The following is a 19,988-nucleotide window of genomic DNA, read 5'->3' as shown; positions in this document are numbered from 1 at the left end:
CTTCTTTACCTGCTGCTGCTAATGCTATAAATTCAGATTCCATAGTTGAATGTGCTATACATGTTTGCTTCTTCGAAGCCTAAGAAATTGCTCCTCCGGCAATTGTAAAAATCCACCCTGATGTAGACTTATTATCATTAGCACTTGTTATCCAACTTGCATCTGAATATCCTTCAAGTACTGCTGGAAACTCAGAGTAAGTTAAACTCAGGTTAATAGTTCTTTTAAGATAACAAAAAATTCTATTTATTGCTTTCCAATGAGCAGTACCTGGATGACTAGTGTATCTAGAAAGTTTGCTTACTGCAAATGCGATATATGGCCTGGTACAATGCATGACATACATTAAACTTCCGATTACACTAGCATACTCAAGCTGTGCAACAGACCTACCAGAATCATTAAGCAAAGTTTCACTATGGTCATAAGGGGTATTTACTTCTTTTATTTGTAAATGCTTAAACTTAAGAAGCAATTTTTCTATATGATGTGACTGACACAAAGCGTAACCTCCACTATGCTTCTTTACTTTAATTCCCAAGATAGTATCTACTTCATTCAAATCCTTCATCTTGAATTTTGAATTTAGATACTCTTTAGTTTCAGATACACCTTTCATGTTTGTACCAAAAATTAGCAAGTCGTCGACATATAAACATATAACAACACCATAATCATTTGTGAATTTAGAGTATATGCATTTATCAGCACTGTTATGTCTAAATCCATATGATAAAATGACAAAATCAAACTTTTCATGCCATTGTTTTGGTGCTTGCTTCAATCCATATAATGACTTTACTAATTTACAAACCTTATTTTCATTCCCAGGGAGAACAAACCCTTCTGGTTATTCCATATAGACTTCTTCATCTAAATCACCATTTAAAAATGCTGTTTTCACATCCATTTGATGCACATGCAAATTATATAAAGATGCTAATGCAAACAATATTCTAATTGATGTGAGCCTAGCTACTGGTGCATATGTATCGAAATAGTCTATTCCTTTTTTCTGCTTAAAACCTTTGGCAACTAGCCTGGCTTTAATGTCTGAATAGACCCGTTTGTATTGTATTTTCTTCTAAATACCCACTTACAACCTATTGCTTTTGATCCTTGGGGCAAGTCTACTAAAACCCATGTCTGATTAGATATTAATGATTCAAATTCATCATCCTCAACATTCAACAATATGGGTATTTTCTTAAGAACCTTTGTTCTATTTCCTTCGACTAAAAATACAATAGATTGAGATGAAATAAAATCAGAGCCTAGGGTCTTTTCTTTTCTTACCCTTTGGCTTTTCCTTGGTTCATTAACAGTTTCAGACTGTTTTCTTTTCTCACCTTGAGATTGACTAGTAGACGGATTAGAGAAATGTGTTTGATCATTCTCTTTTCCAGACACTGAGTAGTCATTATAGAATTTATTTTCTATAAATTCGACATCTCTAGACTCAACTATTGTGTTCGAGTCTAAATTAAGTAACCTATATGCCTTTGAATTTTCTACATATCCTACAAATATGCTTTTAATTCCTCTTGGACCCAACTTGGATCTCTTAGGATCGAGTGCCTTATAAAAAGCTACACAACCCCATACTCTCAAATATGACAAATTTCGTTTTCTTCCTTTCCAAATTTCATATGGTGACACATGTGTCTTCATAGATGTAATTCTATTGTGTATATGGCATGCAGTAAACAATGCTTCACCCCATAAATATTTTGGAGTATTAGCATTAATCATCATAGAATTAATCATTTCAGTGAGTGTTCTATTTTTTCTTTCTGCCAAACCATTTTGTTGTGGTGTATAGGGTGCAGTTCTTTGATGTACAACACCATGCTCTTCACAAAAAATATCAAATTCATGTGAAAAATATTCACCACCTCTATCACTACGAAGGCATTTAATTTTCCTTCCCTTTTGGTTTTCTACTTCAGCCTTATAGCGCTTAAAGCACTCAAAAGCTTCATCTTTATTAGACAATAAATAAACATACGTAAATTTAGAACAATCATCTATAAATGTGATAAAATATCTTTTTCCTCCTCTTGTTAAAACACCATTAAATTCACATATGTCAGAATGTATTAAGTCTAATAAATTTGTATTTCTTTCGGTAGTTGGAAAAGGTTTCTTAGTCATTTTTGCTTGAATACATGTTTCACATTTATCATTATAATCATCATTGCAAGTAATAAAACCAAGTGTGCGCATGTATTTTAAAGATCTAAAATTTATATGTGCTAAACGTAAATGCCATAAATGAGAGGAAGATTCAACAATATAAACAGAAGAATTCACTTTATTATTGATACTTAGTTTGAACATCCCATCACAAGAATATCCCTTCCCAACAAACATCCCATTTTTCGACATTATTAACTTGTCGGACTCTAGAACAGTCTTTATACCGTTCTTACATAATAAATTTGCAGACACAAGATTCTTTCTAATTTCTGGAACATGCAGTACATTAAGCAACGTCAATTTCTTCCCAAAAGTAAATTGAAGTTCAACGGTTCCCTTTCCTAGAACTTTGGCGGAATTATGATTCCCCATTAAAACTTCTTGATTGTCCGTTGATGCTTCATATGTCTTGAATTGTGCCTTGTCATTGCACACATGTATAGTAGCCCCTGAGTCAAGCCACCAATCGGAGGATTTTATTACCGCTGCCATATTCAGTTCGGTAATCATGCCAATATGCATCATTGATACCATTGCAACAATGTTATCAATTCCAGAGTTTTCCACCATATTTGCGCTATTGGTCTTATTGGCATATTCCTCACTTGCTTTTCTGTGTCTACAATCACGAATGTAATGGCCTTTCTTTCCACAATGGTAACATACACCATTTGCATTCTTTTTATTGTTGTTGGAATTGGTCTTCTTAAACTTCCCTTTGTCAATTTTGACTTTGAAGTTCTTTTTATATTTGTTTCCTTCGACAATGTGAACTTTAGAGAAATCTTGATTTGCAAAATTCTTATCACGATTTCGAGTTTCCTCTTCAATTTGAATACCCTTTTGCAAATTCTCCAAACTAATATCTTCCACCATGTGTAGAAGTTTCTTTCTATAGTTATTCCATGTTTGGGGTAATTTTGCCATAATAGCTCCAACTATCATAGGATCCGGAATAACTATTTTAAGTTCACGAAGCTTTGAGACCAAGACCAATAATTCATGAACTTGGTCTAGGATTGGTTTGTTATCAAACATAGTGAATTCATAATATTTGAACATTAAAAATTTATCGGTACCTCTTTTTTCCGTTGTGTACTTGTGTTCAAGTGCTTCCCAAATTTCCTTTGGAGATTGAATGTGTGCATACAGGTCATATAAACGATCAGATAATGTGCCCAAGATGTGTCCTCGACATACCAATTCATCTTCTTCACGCTTCTTTCGATCGGCAACTATATTGTTCGAGTCTTTGTCACTTGGTTCACAAATAGGCTCCAATTTCGGGTCCAACACATATATGACATTTAAAACAGTAAGCATGAAACGCATCTTGTTCTTCCATCGGATGAAATTTGATCCATCAAATTTGTCTAACTTGTAGACATCTTGATTGATAATCTTCAAAGCCATGTTATCAGATTTGTTATTAATAACGAAAATAACACTTTAAGATTGTTAGATTAAATGTAGAATTATGGAGAATAATCCGAATAATGACTTTGAGGTACGACTTGAATCGTTTCCTTAAAGTGTTATTTGCCCCCACTCGAATGAGTTTGCTAAAGGGTTCTTGGCAAATCACTTCCAGGATACAACAAAGTATGGAATATTCGATTAGCAAAGCCGAATTATATTCCCTTAGAAATAACTAGAAAGAAATTGTATGAATGTGATGAAGAGAGAAAAGAGAGCAAAGAAATTATGTAGACAACAAATTTCTGAATGATATTTCTCTTCTACCAATTTACCATTATATAGGGGAGATTGCACCTGTTAGACATATCCTTTGGTTTTGGATATGCCTTCTCGCCATAGGATACAACTGAATTAATATTACAGAAATATGCCAATTCGCATGTCTGATGCAAAGCATCAATTACATATCTGATGCAAAGCATCAATTACCAAAGGTTGTGTCTGTTAGTAAACTATGCACTATTCAGACATGGATCATGTCTTTTAGTAAAGTTTGAAAAGTCACAATTCTTTAATCTGATGAAGAGCAACTGTTGGGTAAGTACCCAACTTCTTCCATTCGAATATATTAATATATTATTAAAATATTCAACAGGATACCATCCCAAGTATTTGCTGAAGAATACAAGAATTCACATTAAAATGCAAGTTGAAAAAAATCAATTTGATTAATAGGGGTGTACTCAATGTTTGTTTCTTGTCAAAATGGCAGTGTCGATATATTCGAACCTTAGTTTCACTTCAGTTTATAACCTTTCAATTGTTATAATTTTAACCGAACTGTTACAATTTTAAGACAATAACTTAATTGCGGCACTTTTTAACTAAAATTAGCATGTGAAGAGAAAATATAGGAGAAATTAGGTTCACATCCTTTTATTTGCTACTCCATTGATTAAAATCCTATTCATTTTTTATTTTTTTAATCAAGGTCCTTGGATATTAATAACATCATTAATTATTTGAATAATAAAATATTTTTATTTTAAATATATTCCTTTAGTGTTAAAAATGTTACAATTAGTATATTTATATTGGGTAAATCTTTGTTTACTACCCTCATGTTTCATGGTTTTCAACATTTAGTACATCAAGTTTTTTTCGTCCCAGAGTCATACCTAAAGTGTAAATTTTGGGACAGTTTCATACATCAGTTGTCAAACTGTTAAGTCTTCCGTTAACTGTGGCGTGGCACCCACGTTGACAATGACTGGGCACCATGTGGGTCTTTTTTTTTTAGAGAAGGGGTTTCAGTAAAAAAAAAAAATTAAAATTAAAAATTCACGACCCCCCATCTCCCCAAGAAAAGGTGAAAAAATGAAAAAATGAAAAGTGGTTTCACTTTTCACTCCACCAGAAAATAGCGACCCTTCATCTCCGTCTGAAACCTTACCAATGGCCCGTCACTTGACCTCGCCGTCGCTCCACCTCGCACGCCATTGTATGTTGCACACAAGTTTTTGGGAAAGATTGTCGTGAAGCCATTGTTGGCGATGGGGTGGGAAAAAAGGAGGATCGAAGTGGGTGAAACACCACTTTATTGTAAGTAACCTACATTTTTCGAAGTGTAGATAATATGGGTTTAGGTTATTCGATTTTTCAATTTTGAATTTTAGAGATTAGGGATCTGTGAGTTCCAATCCCATTTTTTTTCTATGGTTTCTGGAATTGTGTTTTGTAGTGGGTTGTGCATGTGGTTTTGTCTTCAATCGTCGACCCCATGGTTTTGTTTTCACCTTTTTTTCTATGGTTTCAGGAAAAAAAGTGGAACTGTATTCACGGTCCCCATGGTTTTGTTTTCACCTTTTTTCCTCATGGTCGTACTAGTTTTTTCACCTTTTCCCCCATGTGCCTCTAGGATTTTATGTTGTTTTCACCTTTCTCCTTGACTTTGCAGGCATGCCCGAATTATTTAGCCTTAAAATTAACCATGGTGGGAAGTGGTCTGAAAGTGCATATACGGGAGGGTTTAAGGCTTGGTTTGATTACGTATACAAAGACTTCATGTCCTTTTTCGAGATTGCTGAAATGGTTAAGGAGTTAGGATATGATGGGTTTATATTGTATCACGATAAGATTCTTGGGATGTCTTATTATGAGGGATTAAGGCGTATTGAACAAGACCAAGATGTGGCTGAAATGTGCAAGTATGTTCCAGGGGTTAGGGAAATAAAACCTAGAACATCTAAGTCCGAAGCAAGCTCCCTTGAAACATAAGCTTTTGATGAATCTAGATGAGAGTGCCATATTAAAAAAAGGTGTCATTGTAGAAGATATTGAGGAATCGAGGGTGGCGATTTCGATTACAAAGGGAAGTGGATCAAAGCTGAAGAAGGGTAGAGCAAAAGGGGGTGCGGATGACTTAGAAAAACAGCTATGGCTTTTGAATGACATAGCCTACAATGGTGATGATGAACATGAGGCTGAAGCAACTGAGGGAGGACAAGGAAGTGGAGATAAGGCTAAAGATGGTCGTCTCAATGTTGATAATGAAGGTGATGAAGAAGGTCACGCAGCTGAAGAAGTTAATGAGACTGAAGAAGGTCACGAAGCTGAAGAAGTTAATGAAGGAATCGAAGTAGAAGCTAATGAAAGTAAAATTTTTGAAACATTTAATTTTACAATTTTAATTTCAGTATTCAATTATTTTTGCAAAGTTTAGGTTTTTAACAAATATGCATTGTTTGTGGCAGTAAATGCAGAGGATGACACTACAGATAGTGAGTTTGTGGATAGTGACTACAATTTGAAAGATGATGATCGTCGTGCAGTAGATGATACGGCTGTAGAAAGTGTCGTTGGAGATGCTGAAAGGGGTGAAGGGGTTGGGAACCAACATCCAGAAGACGTTATTAATGCAAGGGATGTAGAAGAAGTTCCTCAGATGGCCTGCATAGTGTTGACAATTCAGGTTCAGAATGTGATGAGAAGGTCATCTACCTTGAGTTTAATGAAGAAGCCAACATGGATGATTCAAAGTTTGAAAAAGGATTGAAGTTCAGAGATGCTGTATAGTTAAGAGAGGTAGTGTGGACTTACTCCATTAAGCATGGTGCACCTTCTATTAAGCTAAAAAGGAATGAGAAATGGAAGATTAGTGCAAGGTGTCAGAAAAACTGTCCATGAAGATTGTATGCTTCTAGGATGTACAATGAAGATTCAATGCAAGTGAAAACCTATGTTGGGAAACATGAATGTCCAAGGATTTGGAGGGAAAATCCTAACTACAAAGTGGCATGGCTTGTGAAAAGGTATGTGGACAAGTTCAGACTCAACCCAAGCATGCCTATCACTACATTTATGGAGACAGTCAAGGAGGAAAGAATGGTTGAGATCCACCTCAAGAAAACCTACAGAGTGAGAGCACAGTGTTTAAAAATCCTTGAGGGGAGTAACATGGATCAGTACACAAATTTGTGGGAGTACTGTGATGAGCTTAGAAGGACAAACCCGGGTAGTACAGTTCAGATGAAGGTGCTGCCCTACGATGATGCTCATGTGATATTTCAGAGGATTTATATTTGTTTGGGGGCTTGTAAAAATGGATTTAAGAATGGATCTAGGCAGCTTGTAGGGTTGGATGGTTTTCACTTGAAGGGAGTGTTCAAGGGCCAGTTACTGTCTGCAGTGGGAATGGATGCAAATAACCAAACTTGGGTTATTGCATATGCTATAGTAGAGCTCGAGAACAAGGACAGTTGGGTTTGGTTTCTAGAACTGCTAGTTGCTGACTTGGGAATTATGAACCAGCGTGCTTGGACTTTCATTTCTGACAAACAAAAGGGTTTAATACCAACTTTTGAGAAGGTGCTGCCTAATTGTAATCATCGGTTCTATGTTAGGCATTTATACACCAACTACAAGGCTTATGGGTTTAGAGGGAAATGATTAAATGATGCCTTATGGTTGGATGAGATGAATAGGCTGAATGAAGAAGCTTATAAATGGTTGGAGAATAGACCAGCCTTGCATTGGAGTAGGTCACACTTTGAGACACACACTTAATGCGACATTCTCTTAAACAACCTCTGTGAGAGCTTCAATTCTTTTATCCTAAGGTCTAGGGACAAGCCTATTATTACCATGCTGGAAATTATAAGAGTTTTATTGATGAAAAGGATATGGTTGAGAAGAGATAGAATGAGGAAGGATAAAGGAGTTATCTGCCCAAAAATCCAGAAGAAGTTGGAGGAGTACAAACTGAAAAGCTCACACACTATAGCTACATGGTCTGGAGGAGAAAAATTTGAAGTGGATGAAGGCAGAGGCAATATATTTGTGGTGGATTTAAATGGGTGCACTTGCTCATGTAGAAGATGAGATTTGACAGACTTTCTTTGCATACATGGTTGCTAGGCCATCTATTATGCAAGGAGACAGCCTGAGGAATTTGTTTCCTCTTGGTACAAGAAGGAGAAGTACTTTGAAGCTTACGAAAACTTGATTCAACCCGTCCAAGGTATGAAATTTTGGGAGCCATCTGAAAACAAATGCATTATTCCTCCAACTTTTAAAAGGCAACCGGGGAGACCAAAAAAGAGGAGACTTAGGGAGGGTGATGAAAATGAATTCAAGTTAAGCGAGAGAGGGCAAAAAGTGTGAAGAGTAGTGTTTGCAAGGCCTCGGGACACGACAAGGCTAGATGCCCTACCACTCATCCTCCTCCAGCTGCTAGAAAAGGAGGAAAAAGCAAGAAAAATGAGGTATACTTTTGATATTTTTTGTTGATTTTTCATTTCTTAAGTGAATTGTTATTTGTGAAGTGTAGTATATGTCAGTGCTAATGTTATATGGGTTAGTTACTTAGGCCTCAACATCTAAGGCATCATAACCCTCTCAGTCATCGCAACCATGCACTCAGGAAGCTCCACAACCTTCATCTCAGCCAACTCAAGCCTCTCAAACCACTTCAAAGTTTACTGCAAGAGGTCAGAAAATGAGGAGGAATGTTCCATGATGCTGCTTTAACGCTTTAGGTTCTGTAAGGTTTCATTTTGTTATAGTTGAATATGCCCTTAATTTTTTTGGAAACAACTTTCCGATAGATCTTTTGTGTTTTGGACAGAGTTCAATTAGTTGTTAAAGTTGACCCATTAGTGTTTTGGATAGATCTTTAGTGTTTTTGGAAGAACACCTTGACCCATTAGTTGTAAAAGTTGTGGTCTTTTGATACTTTGTGTGAATTGGAGGGTGTATATTGAACTTTGTTGTGAATTGAAAGTTGTTCACAATTGAATTTTGTTGGTAGTTTAAATGATGAATTTGCGGATTTAGAATTCAAAGTTTGTTTGGAATTGAATTTGCAGATTTGGAATAGAAAGTTGTGGTTTTTTCATGATATTTTTTTTCAAAAAATTTTGGTGGGAAAAAATGTAAGGTACATGGTTGTGGGAAAAGAAATTTGGGTGGGAAATCTTTTTTCAACCCCTTCTCTAAAAAAAAAAAAAATCCACGTGGACCCACGTGGTGCCCAATCATTGTCCATGTGGGCGCCACGTCACAATGGAAGACTTAATAGTTTGACTAACGGATGTATGAGATTGTCCCAAAGTTTACACTTTAGGTATGACTCTGGGACAAAAAAAAATTTGATGTACTAAATGTTGAAAACCATGAAACATGAGGATAGTAAACAGAGATTTACCCATTTATATTTATGGCTAAATTTTTTATGATATATTTTTATTTTTAGTTTGTACCTATTTTTAATTTGTACCAATTTTTTTTACATTTTTAATTTGTACCCATATATTAGTTTCTTTTTGTGCCCATATTTTTTAAAGTTTTATTTGTATTTGTACCAATCTGTAGATATTGTATATTTAATCAATGATAGAAAAATTACATATGGTATATTTATGTTTTATGCCTAAACTTTGTATCATATATTTATATTTTTAGTTTGTACCCACTTTTAATTTGCAACATTTTTTTAAATTTGTAGTATTTTCTTTTTAGTTTTATTTTGTACCCATGTATTAATTTCTTTTAGTGCCTATATTTTTAAAAAATTCATTTGTACTCATAATTTTTTAATCTTTTATCTATACCCTAATTTATTTATAATGTACACATTGTTCTTTATTAATGTACCACTTTGTTTTATGTGAAATGTACCGATTTTTTTAACACTATGGATACATTCTTTTGTCATTTATTATTTCTTATTTTTACTTAGTTTTTATCCATTTATTCAATCAAAATATTTGAATTTTTTTATTGTAACCATTTCTAATAGTATTATAATGAGGGATTTTAAATTTATAGGATTATAAATCTCATAAAATATCAAACAATTAATGTCAAAACTATAAAAATATAAATATTAATTGTAATATACTAAGGTGTACAAAGTTAAGGGACTTTGATCAAACTTTGAATATCATTAAGGTTTTTGTCAAAGAATATTAAGAATTAGGAACCGCATCCAAAATATCCCATGATAAGTTCTGGTGTTAAGCTAGCTATGTTTTGTTTTGTTGCCCATTTTTTGTCTATCCTATTTTTCTATTCCCGTAAACACAATTATTATGGTCTTTATCTCAAACAAATTTTTTAAATCAAATGATGTGTCATTAATAAGAAATAAGCACATGAATTGATACTTAATTAATAATTCAATCATTTATAACTACATTATTTGATTTGCAAACTTAATTTAAAAAATTTGATCTCCTTAACATTACCCTAATATATTTATATGTTAAAACTTGATTGGTTTGGAATTAGGGTCGGCGAGGGTCCAAGTCGTAGGCGGATGTCCCAGTACGACCTAGATTTGGGGATCAGCCACAACCACTTTTCACTTTCATTAAGACTAAACGGTCCACTCGTTTGGTTGTTAAATAATTGCTAAGGGACGACGATGGTTCATAGAAATGGTCCACTCGTTTTGTCGTTAAATGCTACTGCTTGTACACATCCACTCGTTTTGTTTGATATTTTTTTTCGTTCGGATGGCTCACTTTGATCGATTGAAAGTCGCTATGTGTAGGACAAACTCTACATTCATGACCGGTCATTTTCTATAAATATCTCATCTTCACTATTTAGTAGTATGTTTTTGTTACACATCAATTCTAAACACTCACTCTTTTCAAATATAACGACTCAAGCATCGGAATCCATTGGTTAAACCTCTCTCCAAATCTAGCACCGTCTTGTAACCCTAGACTTTTCGTTTTCCCAAAACCACTTTGTTTTCACAAAACCTATTTGTTTTCCAAACCCTCCTTTCCGGAGACTAATCCATCCCTCTTAGTATGTTTTTAAAAATAAGTTCTGGTGTTAAGCTAGCTATGTTTTGTTCTGTTGCCCATTTTTTGTCTATCTCTCACCCCAAAATATAGTTGTATATAAAAAGATTTAATCTACATTAGGCCTAAAATTTTCTTTGTAATTATGAAGAGGTACAAAAATTAAATTCAAGTTTTTTTCATTTACTCTAATAACACATGAGAATTGGTATTGTCACTCTAAAATGTTAACTACATTGGAAAAATTAAGGAGCAGTGAAGAATTGAGAAGATGAAGAGCTAGGGAGCCAAAGAGAAGAAAGGAAATGATCTTTATTATCAAAAGACTTGAAATCTTAATTACAATATGATTCATCACTCAGTTATATAGAGTACGAAGCTTAGCTCCAAAGCTAACAGATATAACAAGCATAACAACAATAACCAACACTATCAATCTAACAACCTTTCAACAAACTCTTGATGACATGGCACTCTGATGTGAATATTGGCAACATAAAATTCTTATTTTACACTTCAAACTATCTATATTAAAAAAAAATCCAGATGAGATAAGTGCAAAACGAAAATTTTAAAGTGCAAAACGAAAATTTTAAAGTGTAAATAACAATTCCGTAACATATTTATATGTTAAAACTTGACTTGTTTGTAATTAAGATCCGTCGAGAGTCCAAGTTGTAGGTGGATGTCTCCGCTTCGACCTAAATTTGGGGACCAGGCTTGATGACTTTTCATTTCCCAAACGTTTTAAATTAGGAGTAGTACTAAACTATAATAATTGCCAAGGGACCACGCCAGTTCATTAGACTAAATGGTCTACTCGTTTTGTTGTTAAACACTACTGATTATACACATCCACTCGTTTTGTTTGGTATTTTGTGTTGCGTGAGTCAATAGGTGTGCGGAGAATATAGAATGGAATGATATCCGGATATAATTCGGTTTTGTTGTTTCCTGATTAATAGGGCTTCTTGTATAATATATATATATATATATATACAGGCCCTTTATACAAAGGGATCCTCATTTTTTTTTTAAAATGGGGATTAGGTGTGGGGCTCACTTCACATCGAACTTCAACGATCCGAACCGTCTATTTTGTAAGTCTCAATTCATAGATCATTCTTGCAAAAATTCAATTTAATCCGAAACCATTTGCCTATTTAATTATCAAGATAAAATTTCATTGTTTCTTATATAACAAAGTATTCGTTCATTTCTTTGAACCCAATTAGATGTCTTAAACATTTCCGATTTGGCTAATATTTTGTAAGGATGATCTATGAGGTGCAACTTGAAAAATAGACGGTTCGGATCGTTAAAGTTCGATGTAATGTAGACCCCACAACTAATCCCCATTTTTATAAAAAAATGGGGATCCCTTTCCTTAAAGATTTCCTCTATATATATATATATATTTCTCCCAAAGAGGAATAAAATATAAAGAACTTTCATGAAAAGGGTTTGAATTAAATTTATGTTAATAAAAAATCATGTTATAATTTTATTTAATAAAAAAATTTAATATTAATGAAAAATTCTTAAATTTTAATAAAAATGACAAAAGAACTTAAATTTTAATGAAAATAACACACTTTTAATATAAAAAAATTTAAAAATAAACATGACGCTTGGGACCTATGAGTCCATCATAGACACTGTTTATAAAACAAAACACTATTTATGAAACTGAACGGTACTACACTGTTTATTGGCCCAGTTTTATAAATAGTGTCCAGTTCTTAGTCTACTTTCATAAATAGTGCCCAGTTCTTGGTCTACTTTCATAAATAGTGTCTAGTTATTGGGTCCAGTTTCATAAATAAAGTAATTCTTGAAGTTTCATAAATAGTGTCTCTTTCTTAGTCCGGTTTCATAAATAGTGCTGAGTTATTGGTCCACTTTCATAAATAGTGCCTAATTCTTGATCCTGTTTCATAAATAGTGTCTATTTCTTGGTCCAATTTCATAAATAGTGTATAGGTCCAGTTTCATAAATAGTTTCCACCTATTGGTTTAGTTTTAGAAGTAGTGCTTAATTCTTGGTTTCGTTTCATAAATAGTGTCTAGTTAGTGGTCTAGTTTCATAAATAATGCCTACTTATTGGTCAAGTTTTATAAATAGTGTCTAATTCTTGGTTCAGTTTCATAAGGTTTGAAACTTAGACCTTTTTTGGTCCTATAAAAGCACCCATTGCACCGAAAACGATGAACCCAATAGTGATCCTTTAGATCAAAACCTTGAGAAGGTTATGTTCTCAATAATTATATTTAAAAAGATGTTTTCAATTACCAAATTAAAATTCCCTCACATTTTTTACATACAACAATAAATGTAGCTCTCCATCCAATTTCTTGAGCTTGGGTGTCGTCATGGAGAAATTTTTCCTTGTGCCTGTAATACAAGTGGTACACCACGTGTTATTATATAAATGGTGTGAAATTTTATTTTTTGTATTATTAATTTTTTAACACAAGAATCTCACCACTTGTATATAGACATGTGGTGTACCACCCCGTCTTCCGGGCACATTGAAAAATCTCTCGTCATCTTGACTACTATTGGGAAACAACACCACAAAAATAAAAGGCTAATTATATTAACATCCCACAAATTGTTGAATAAACCCCACAAACTTAATACACCCCACATTTGCTTTTTCACTTAAAAATTATCTTAATACACCCCACTTGCTTTCCCATAATACCCCCACACCCCACACCCCACACCCCACATTCTCAATATACATCTTATATTTTGTACATACACCCCACATTTTCTTTACACCCCACATTTCTCCAATCTTATAACACTCATTTTTAATTTTCAGGGATTGAATATAACCATATGAACACTAAAGAGATGAATATGAATATAGAAGTTTAAATAATGCAGCAAACGCAAGATTAAATAATTATCGATGTCATCGAAATCACTAGAGCAATGAAATCTATGAAGTCTTGCCTCATGTGAAGCTCCTAAAACATCGATTTTGTGTTCCATTCGTCAAAAACAATTTTTCTTAATCTTCATGTTTGATAGTTGAGAAGATAAATAATACGCTAAAAGTGATTTGGGGTGTATTTATAAATCTTTATTTTTTTTAAAACCTAATAAGGTCAAAATTGTCATTGCATAGTGGAATAAATAAGTCATTTAATATTAAATTTTAATGTGGGGTGTATTCAACATTTTGTGGGGTGTTAATATAAAAACCCAAATAAAATTGGGGAATATAATTCAATTTGAAGTCTTTTTCTTATTCTAAGCCAAAAAAAAGAAAAAAAAAAACTTTTAATGTAGCCGACTATGGGCCAAAAAAAGATGAGTGTGGAAAGGGATGCGCCAAGCGCAAGTTTGTTTTTTTTTATGTTTTTTTTTATTTATTCTTTTGTTCTTATAATTAAATAAAGTTAGTAGATGATTTTTAATTAAAATGCAAAGATTTGAAGCTATTTTAATTAGTTTTCTTAAAATATAAGGATTAAACCTAAACACATACACTTTTTTTTAACAAACGACATTATCTACACTAAGAGGAGGGGGTGTGATTAGCCTCACAATGGGTTAACAATAATATAGTTCAAATTCATCTTTGGCGAGAATCAAACCTAAGACGTCTCATTTACCAATAAAAAGGAATACTACTAAACTGTAGTACTAAGTGTCATATACTTTTATCTTTTTGTTCCATCAAATCAATGAGAACGTTTTGAAAATTCTACTTCTTGACCATTACAAATATTTAATACTAACAGTTTATTGGTCACGTATCATTGTACATTGTTTTTTTTAGTGTGTTTTTGTGTGAATGCATGGACGAGCAAATCGTTCATGTTTCGCTACTAGGAGTCATCGATCTGTAAATTTCTACGTAAATCCATATCAGTGACAATTGATAGTTAGGTACAACGTGTAAGTCCTTCCTACTTGTAGTTGTGGGTATTGCCTTGACGCTAGTAGAGAGAGTAGCCAATCTACCTCTAAACTTCTGCTAAAATTTATAAATAAAAAAAATAAAAAAATAAAATTTGTTCTCAATATACATGGTGTGTTTTGTTATGTGGATGTATCAATGAGCAAAACATTAATTGAGAGCAACTAGTTATACTGGTATAAGAAGGTACTAAAGTGGGGTATTAATTTATGTCTTTTTTTTCTCTTTTTCTTTTTCTTTTTTTTCTTATTTTTATTTATTTATTTTTTATCACAAAGTCAGTTTTCATTATGATAAAAATTAGTACAAGGCTCAAAAAGGGCCGGATAAACAATTACAAGGAAAGTAAAAGGCCCAAGCTAAATCAGATTAGTAACCTAAGATATGACGGGAAACCCACACAAGCTTAGGCCCGAAGCAACAGAAAGCAAATAATAAAAAAAACCCTATTCTCTAGCAGCAAAGACCACATTGCCATCGCCGTCACATCCTCAGAGGAAGCCAAACTCGAACCGAAAAAGTAGACACCAAATTCAAGTCCCCTTCACAAAGTATCATACGAGTAGAGAGTGAGGCTAAGAGGGTATGTAAAATACCCAACACTTAGCCTCGATAAGGATCCGGCATAGGCATGCCGGTTGGGGGAGGGGAAGTGAAGGAGGGTAGTAGATTTGGTATCCTATTCCTAATTGGAGCCCGCCTATCCGAGTACATGGTGAGCATCACAACTAAAGAGGAGGGAGGACAGAAAGTTAAAAGATAAAAAGCAGTAAAAGTAGGCAAAAGATGTCGAATAAGGGGCATGAAGCCTAAATCTGAGACAAGCTCAGGGGATAGTTGAGACCTAGCTCAGGAAAAACTGAGATAAACTCAGAGAGAACCAGGAATAAAACGAAAGAATGAGACTGAAAAGAGGAGAGGAAGAGATGGATGCAGGGAGGGGGATGGAGCAAAGGAAGTCAGAGGGGAGGAAAAAGAAGAAAAAGGCAAAGGATGGAATAAGGCAAGAAGAAGGGAAGAAGGAGATTGGAAAGAGGAGGAAGTACCGGGTTGTCTCTTACCCCAAACAAGAGCATGTGTTGAAAGTGGAAGCTGGAGAAGAGGCTCTAGATCTGGATTTCTAAAGAGAGAAACAAGGAGAGAAAGAGAAAACGTGTTTCAGGATCTAGGTGTATATGATTAAATTGTATCAAATAACTCATTAAATGTCACTCAGTACTACAGTCTGGTGATATTCCTCTTCACTTGAAAGTGAGAGGTCTTAGGTTCGAATCTCGTGGATGGCAAATTCGATACCAAATAAATTGTCCATTGTGCAGCTTAGCCGAATTCCCCATCCCCTTAGTGTAAAAATATCAATGTACTAAAAAAAAAAACATAAAGTGAATATTGATTTATGTCTCATTTGGTGTAAAACATTAAATTACAGTAGTAAGTGAAATAATAAATGAGGTTTTAAGATTAGGGCTAGTTTAGTAATGCCGCACTTAAAATTAAAAAAAAATGATTTTGCTATGATGTGGGAATAAATAGTTGTAAAATAAAGTTATTGAGCGTTTGGTAAATTTTTTTTTCTTTCTGTAAAAGTGCTTTTAACAAAAAAAAAACAAAAACAAAAAAACATTGTTTGAGTGTTTGTAAAGTTTTTATATAAAACTACTGTGAATATGTTAAATAACTAAAAAATATATGGTATTGGATGTGATATAATAATTGTCAAAGAGAATAATGTAGTGTCAAATATTGTAATTTTGTAAAACATGCGAGGGTCTACTTGTCATTTAAAAACTTCATTAAATAAGAATTGTTCACTATGCATTGGAAAAAAAACATTTGTTTTAAAACCATGGTAGACCCTACTTGCTTTTCTATACTTTTCTGCTATCATTGACAGCAGTTTAAGAAAAAAAATTAAAACACATTGTTTTTGTTTTACCAAGCACAGTTGTGTTCCAAATTTTTTTTTAAAAGTACCACAATCTCAAACCAATCCTTAAAGATCAAAGATTGGTTTCAACTACAAATATAAAAAGCTCATATGCCCACCCAAATGACTAACACCAAACCAATATAACAAAAACATTCAGATTCGTAATCAGAGGAATCGTGACAAACGGTCGTCACCTCCATGCGTCTGCCATCTTCAAAATCAGGAAGTGGGATCGCTAGATGAGGGATAGATCAAAGGGATGGTGACCGGACTATGAAAGGGAGGTTGATGGCGACAAACTGAGAGGTGCGCTAATCGGGAATTCAAAAAGGGGCTTGACTGGCATGCTGGTGGTGTTCAGTGCTAAGGATATATTGCTTGAAATAAACATGAAAATTTGATAACCAAAAAAAAAAAAAAAAAAAAAAAAATCTTGTAGAAGAACATGAATAGAAGTCCTGTAAAAAAAAAGGAAAACAGACGTGAACATAAGAAAGAAGAATAAAGTGATAGGGAGAAGGAACGACTCCGGTGAAAGTTATATTATTAAAAGTTTTTTTTTTTTTTTGTCAAAAGATAAAAATTTATTAGAAATTAAATTCGAACAGTTACATTTGCATCTTCTGCTAAAATATTAAAGAGAAACTCAAGACCTAATTCATCCAGCCAAATCTCCGGCCATGCTTGACGATGTACGCCACTATTGAATGGGCTGCACGATTGCATTGACGAGGGGTAAAACGAAACCTTACCAACTGAAATAAACTAGTCATTTTCCAAATGTCTTGGATATAAATCTCGAGATCCACATCAACCGTGGTCTCCTTATTTAACATATTGATCAATCCTTTAGAGTCCGACTCCACCACCAGTCTGGAACTAACCTTCCAATCCTCCGTCCCCACCATCATCTCCAAGCCTTGTCTAATCGCCTCTGCCATAATGGCGTCCCCAAACCATCCACCTCCTACCCCTCCTGCAAGCATCGGAATACCCGCAAAGTCCCTAAGAACCCACCTAACCCCTCCCTCCCCCATGTCCTTCCTCTAGGCTGCATCACAGTTCAATTTTAACTCCCCAAACTCCGGCTTCTGCCACTTAACCACACGTTCCCCACCCCCCACCCCTCCCTCCCTGATGTCTTCCCCAATACTCGACCCTACCCCATCCCTCGTATCTCTCCCCATTACGCCACCCTCCCCCACCGTAGCAGCCATATCATGCCTATAATCCTCCACCTGCCGCTGCCATCGTTCCACCTCCACCTGTGGTAACGTCCTCACCCCCCCTAAAAACCATTTCATTCATGCACTTCCAGATGTGCCAGAAGCCAAATACCACATGTTGCAAGATAAAATTAGCATCCTCTTCTTTCTCCATACGCTTCACAATCAACTACCATCCCTCCAAAAATTCATTCACCCCCATAGCCGCCATATTTAATTGCAATGACTTTCCAAACCAAAAGATACGGTTAAACCCACAGTCAAAGAAAAGATGAGCCTCAGTTTCATCACTTGCTCCACACAATTCATATCTATTCACTATTCGAATCCGCCGACATTCCAGATTATGCCTAACAGCCAAAGCCTTCCTACCAGCCTTCCACATAAAAAACTAAAGTTTCTGCGAAACAGCGAGAGTCAATATCTTTTTCCACGTCCTTCCCAATAACCCCTAAGAACTCGGCATCCCACTCCCTTTCCTTCCAAACTCACCATTTTTCAACATTTCTATCGCAACATGATATCCCGACCGTATCGTATACACCCCGTTCTTCGTATAATACCAAATTGTTTTATCCTTGCACCCATGTTAACTAAATGGTATAGATCGAATCAACTCCACATCCTCCAGTGCCACTCCCATCGCAAGTGCATCTAAATTCCACCCTTGCCTATCCACTGTCATCAACTCACACACCCTTGTATCAAGATCCAATTTTCTCAACACCGGTTTAAACGAATGGGGCTTAGGCACCCATGGTTCAGCCATCGTAACCTTTTCTCCATTACCCGCCCTCCATCTAACCCCCACGGTGCAAAATTTGTCTCCCCAAGAGAAACCCTTTCCACCCCCAAGATGATTTCTTAGGCTGCCTTGCCTCCATAAACGATGAATTAGGAAAATATTTGTCTCGAAGCACCATACTAAACACCGAATCCGGCTTCCCCAACACCCTACAACCAATTTTAGCAAGCATAGCTAAATTAAACCCAACAAGGTCTCGAAAACCTAAACCTCCAACCTTCTAACTCTTAGTCATTTTATCCCATGCCACCCAATGACATCCCCTGGTTTTCCCTTGATTCCTCCACCAAAATTGAGCAATAACTCGCTCCATCTCTTTACATGTAGACATTGGCAATTTAAAACATGACATAGCATGATTCGGCATCACCATTGCCATGGATTTTAATCAATATTTCCTTCCCCGCCAGCGACAAAAATTGCTCCGCTCACTCATCTATGCGACTTTCAATGCCATGTCATACTGATTCAAATACCGCCTTCTTCGAATGTCCAAAATCTGCCTGGATCCCCAAATATTTGCCAAAGACGTCTCGTGCTTGAATATTCATTCTCAAGATAATACGCTTTTTATTCTTCTTCGAACAACCCTTTCCAAATAAAATAGAACTTTTCTCCAAATTAATAATTTGCCCGGACTCCTGACCATACTTCTCCAATATCCTTATGACGTTCCCTGCCTCATTTTCATCCGCTTTGCAAAACACCAGGGAGTCATCCGTGAAAAAAAAAATGAGAAATCGCATTTGCTCCAGGTGCCACCCGCACCCCACTAATTTGCCCTTCCATTTCATTCTGTCGAATATAAGTTGATAGAGCTTCTGCACATACGAGAAAAAGAAAGGGTGATAACGGGTCACCCTATCTCAAACCCCTCTCCGGTCGAAAATACCCATACGGAGAACCATTCACCATCACACTATACGACACCGTAAAGATGCATTCACTTAATTTTGTCAAAATAGATATATTAATGAAGGGCATGTATGAGAATTAAATAGTTAATATTTTAGCACATTAAATATTGAGTTTTAAGTAGTAGTGGAGTCCAAATGTCATTTAATGAATGGAAAAAACAATTAGAGAAAGATGAAATGAAAGGATAGCGAGCATTCCTCATACAACAACAACAACAACAACAAAGCCTTTTTCCCA

At 35.0% G+C, this 19,988-nt stretch overlaps 1 pseudogene; it reads left to right on the top strand.

Moving 5' to 3' along the window:
* Positions 1–5,902: 5,902 nt before the first annotated feature.
* Positions 5,903–7,566, top strand: LOC126622517 (uncharacterized; annotated as a pseudogene).
* The last annotated feature ends 12,422 nt before the right edge of the window (positions 7,567–19,988 follow it).

Source organism: Malus sylvestris, chromosome 5 (genome assembly GCF_916048215.2).
Source record: "Malus sylvestris chromosome 5, drMalSylv7.2, whole genome shotgun sequence".
In the NCBI taxonomy this organism is placed as follows: Eukaryota; Viridiplantae; Streptophyta; class Magnoliopsida; order Rosales; family Rosaceae; genus Malus; species Malus sylvestris.
Note: the sequence above shows the minus strand (reverse complement) of the source record. Positions and strands in the feature narration are given on the sequence as shown.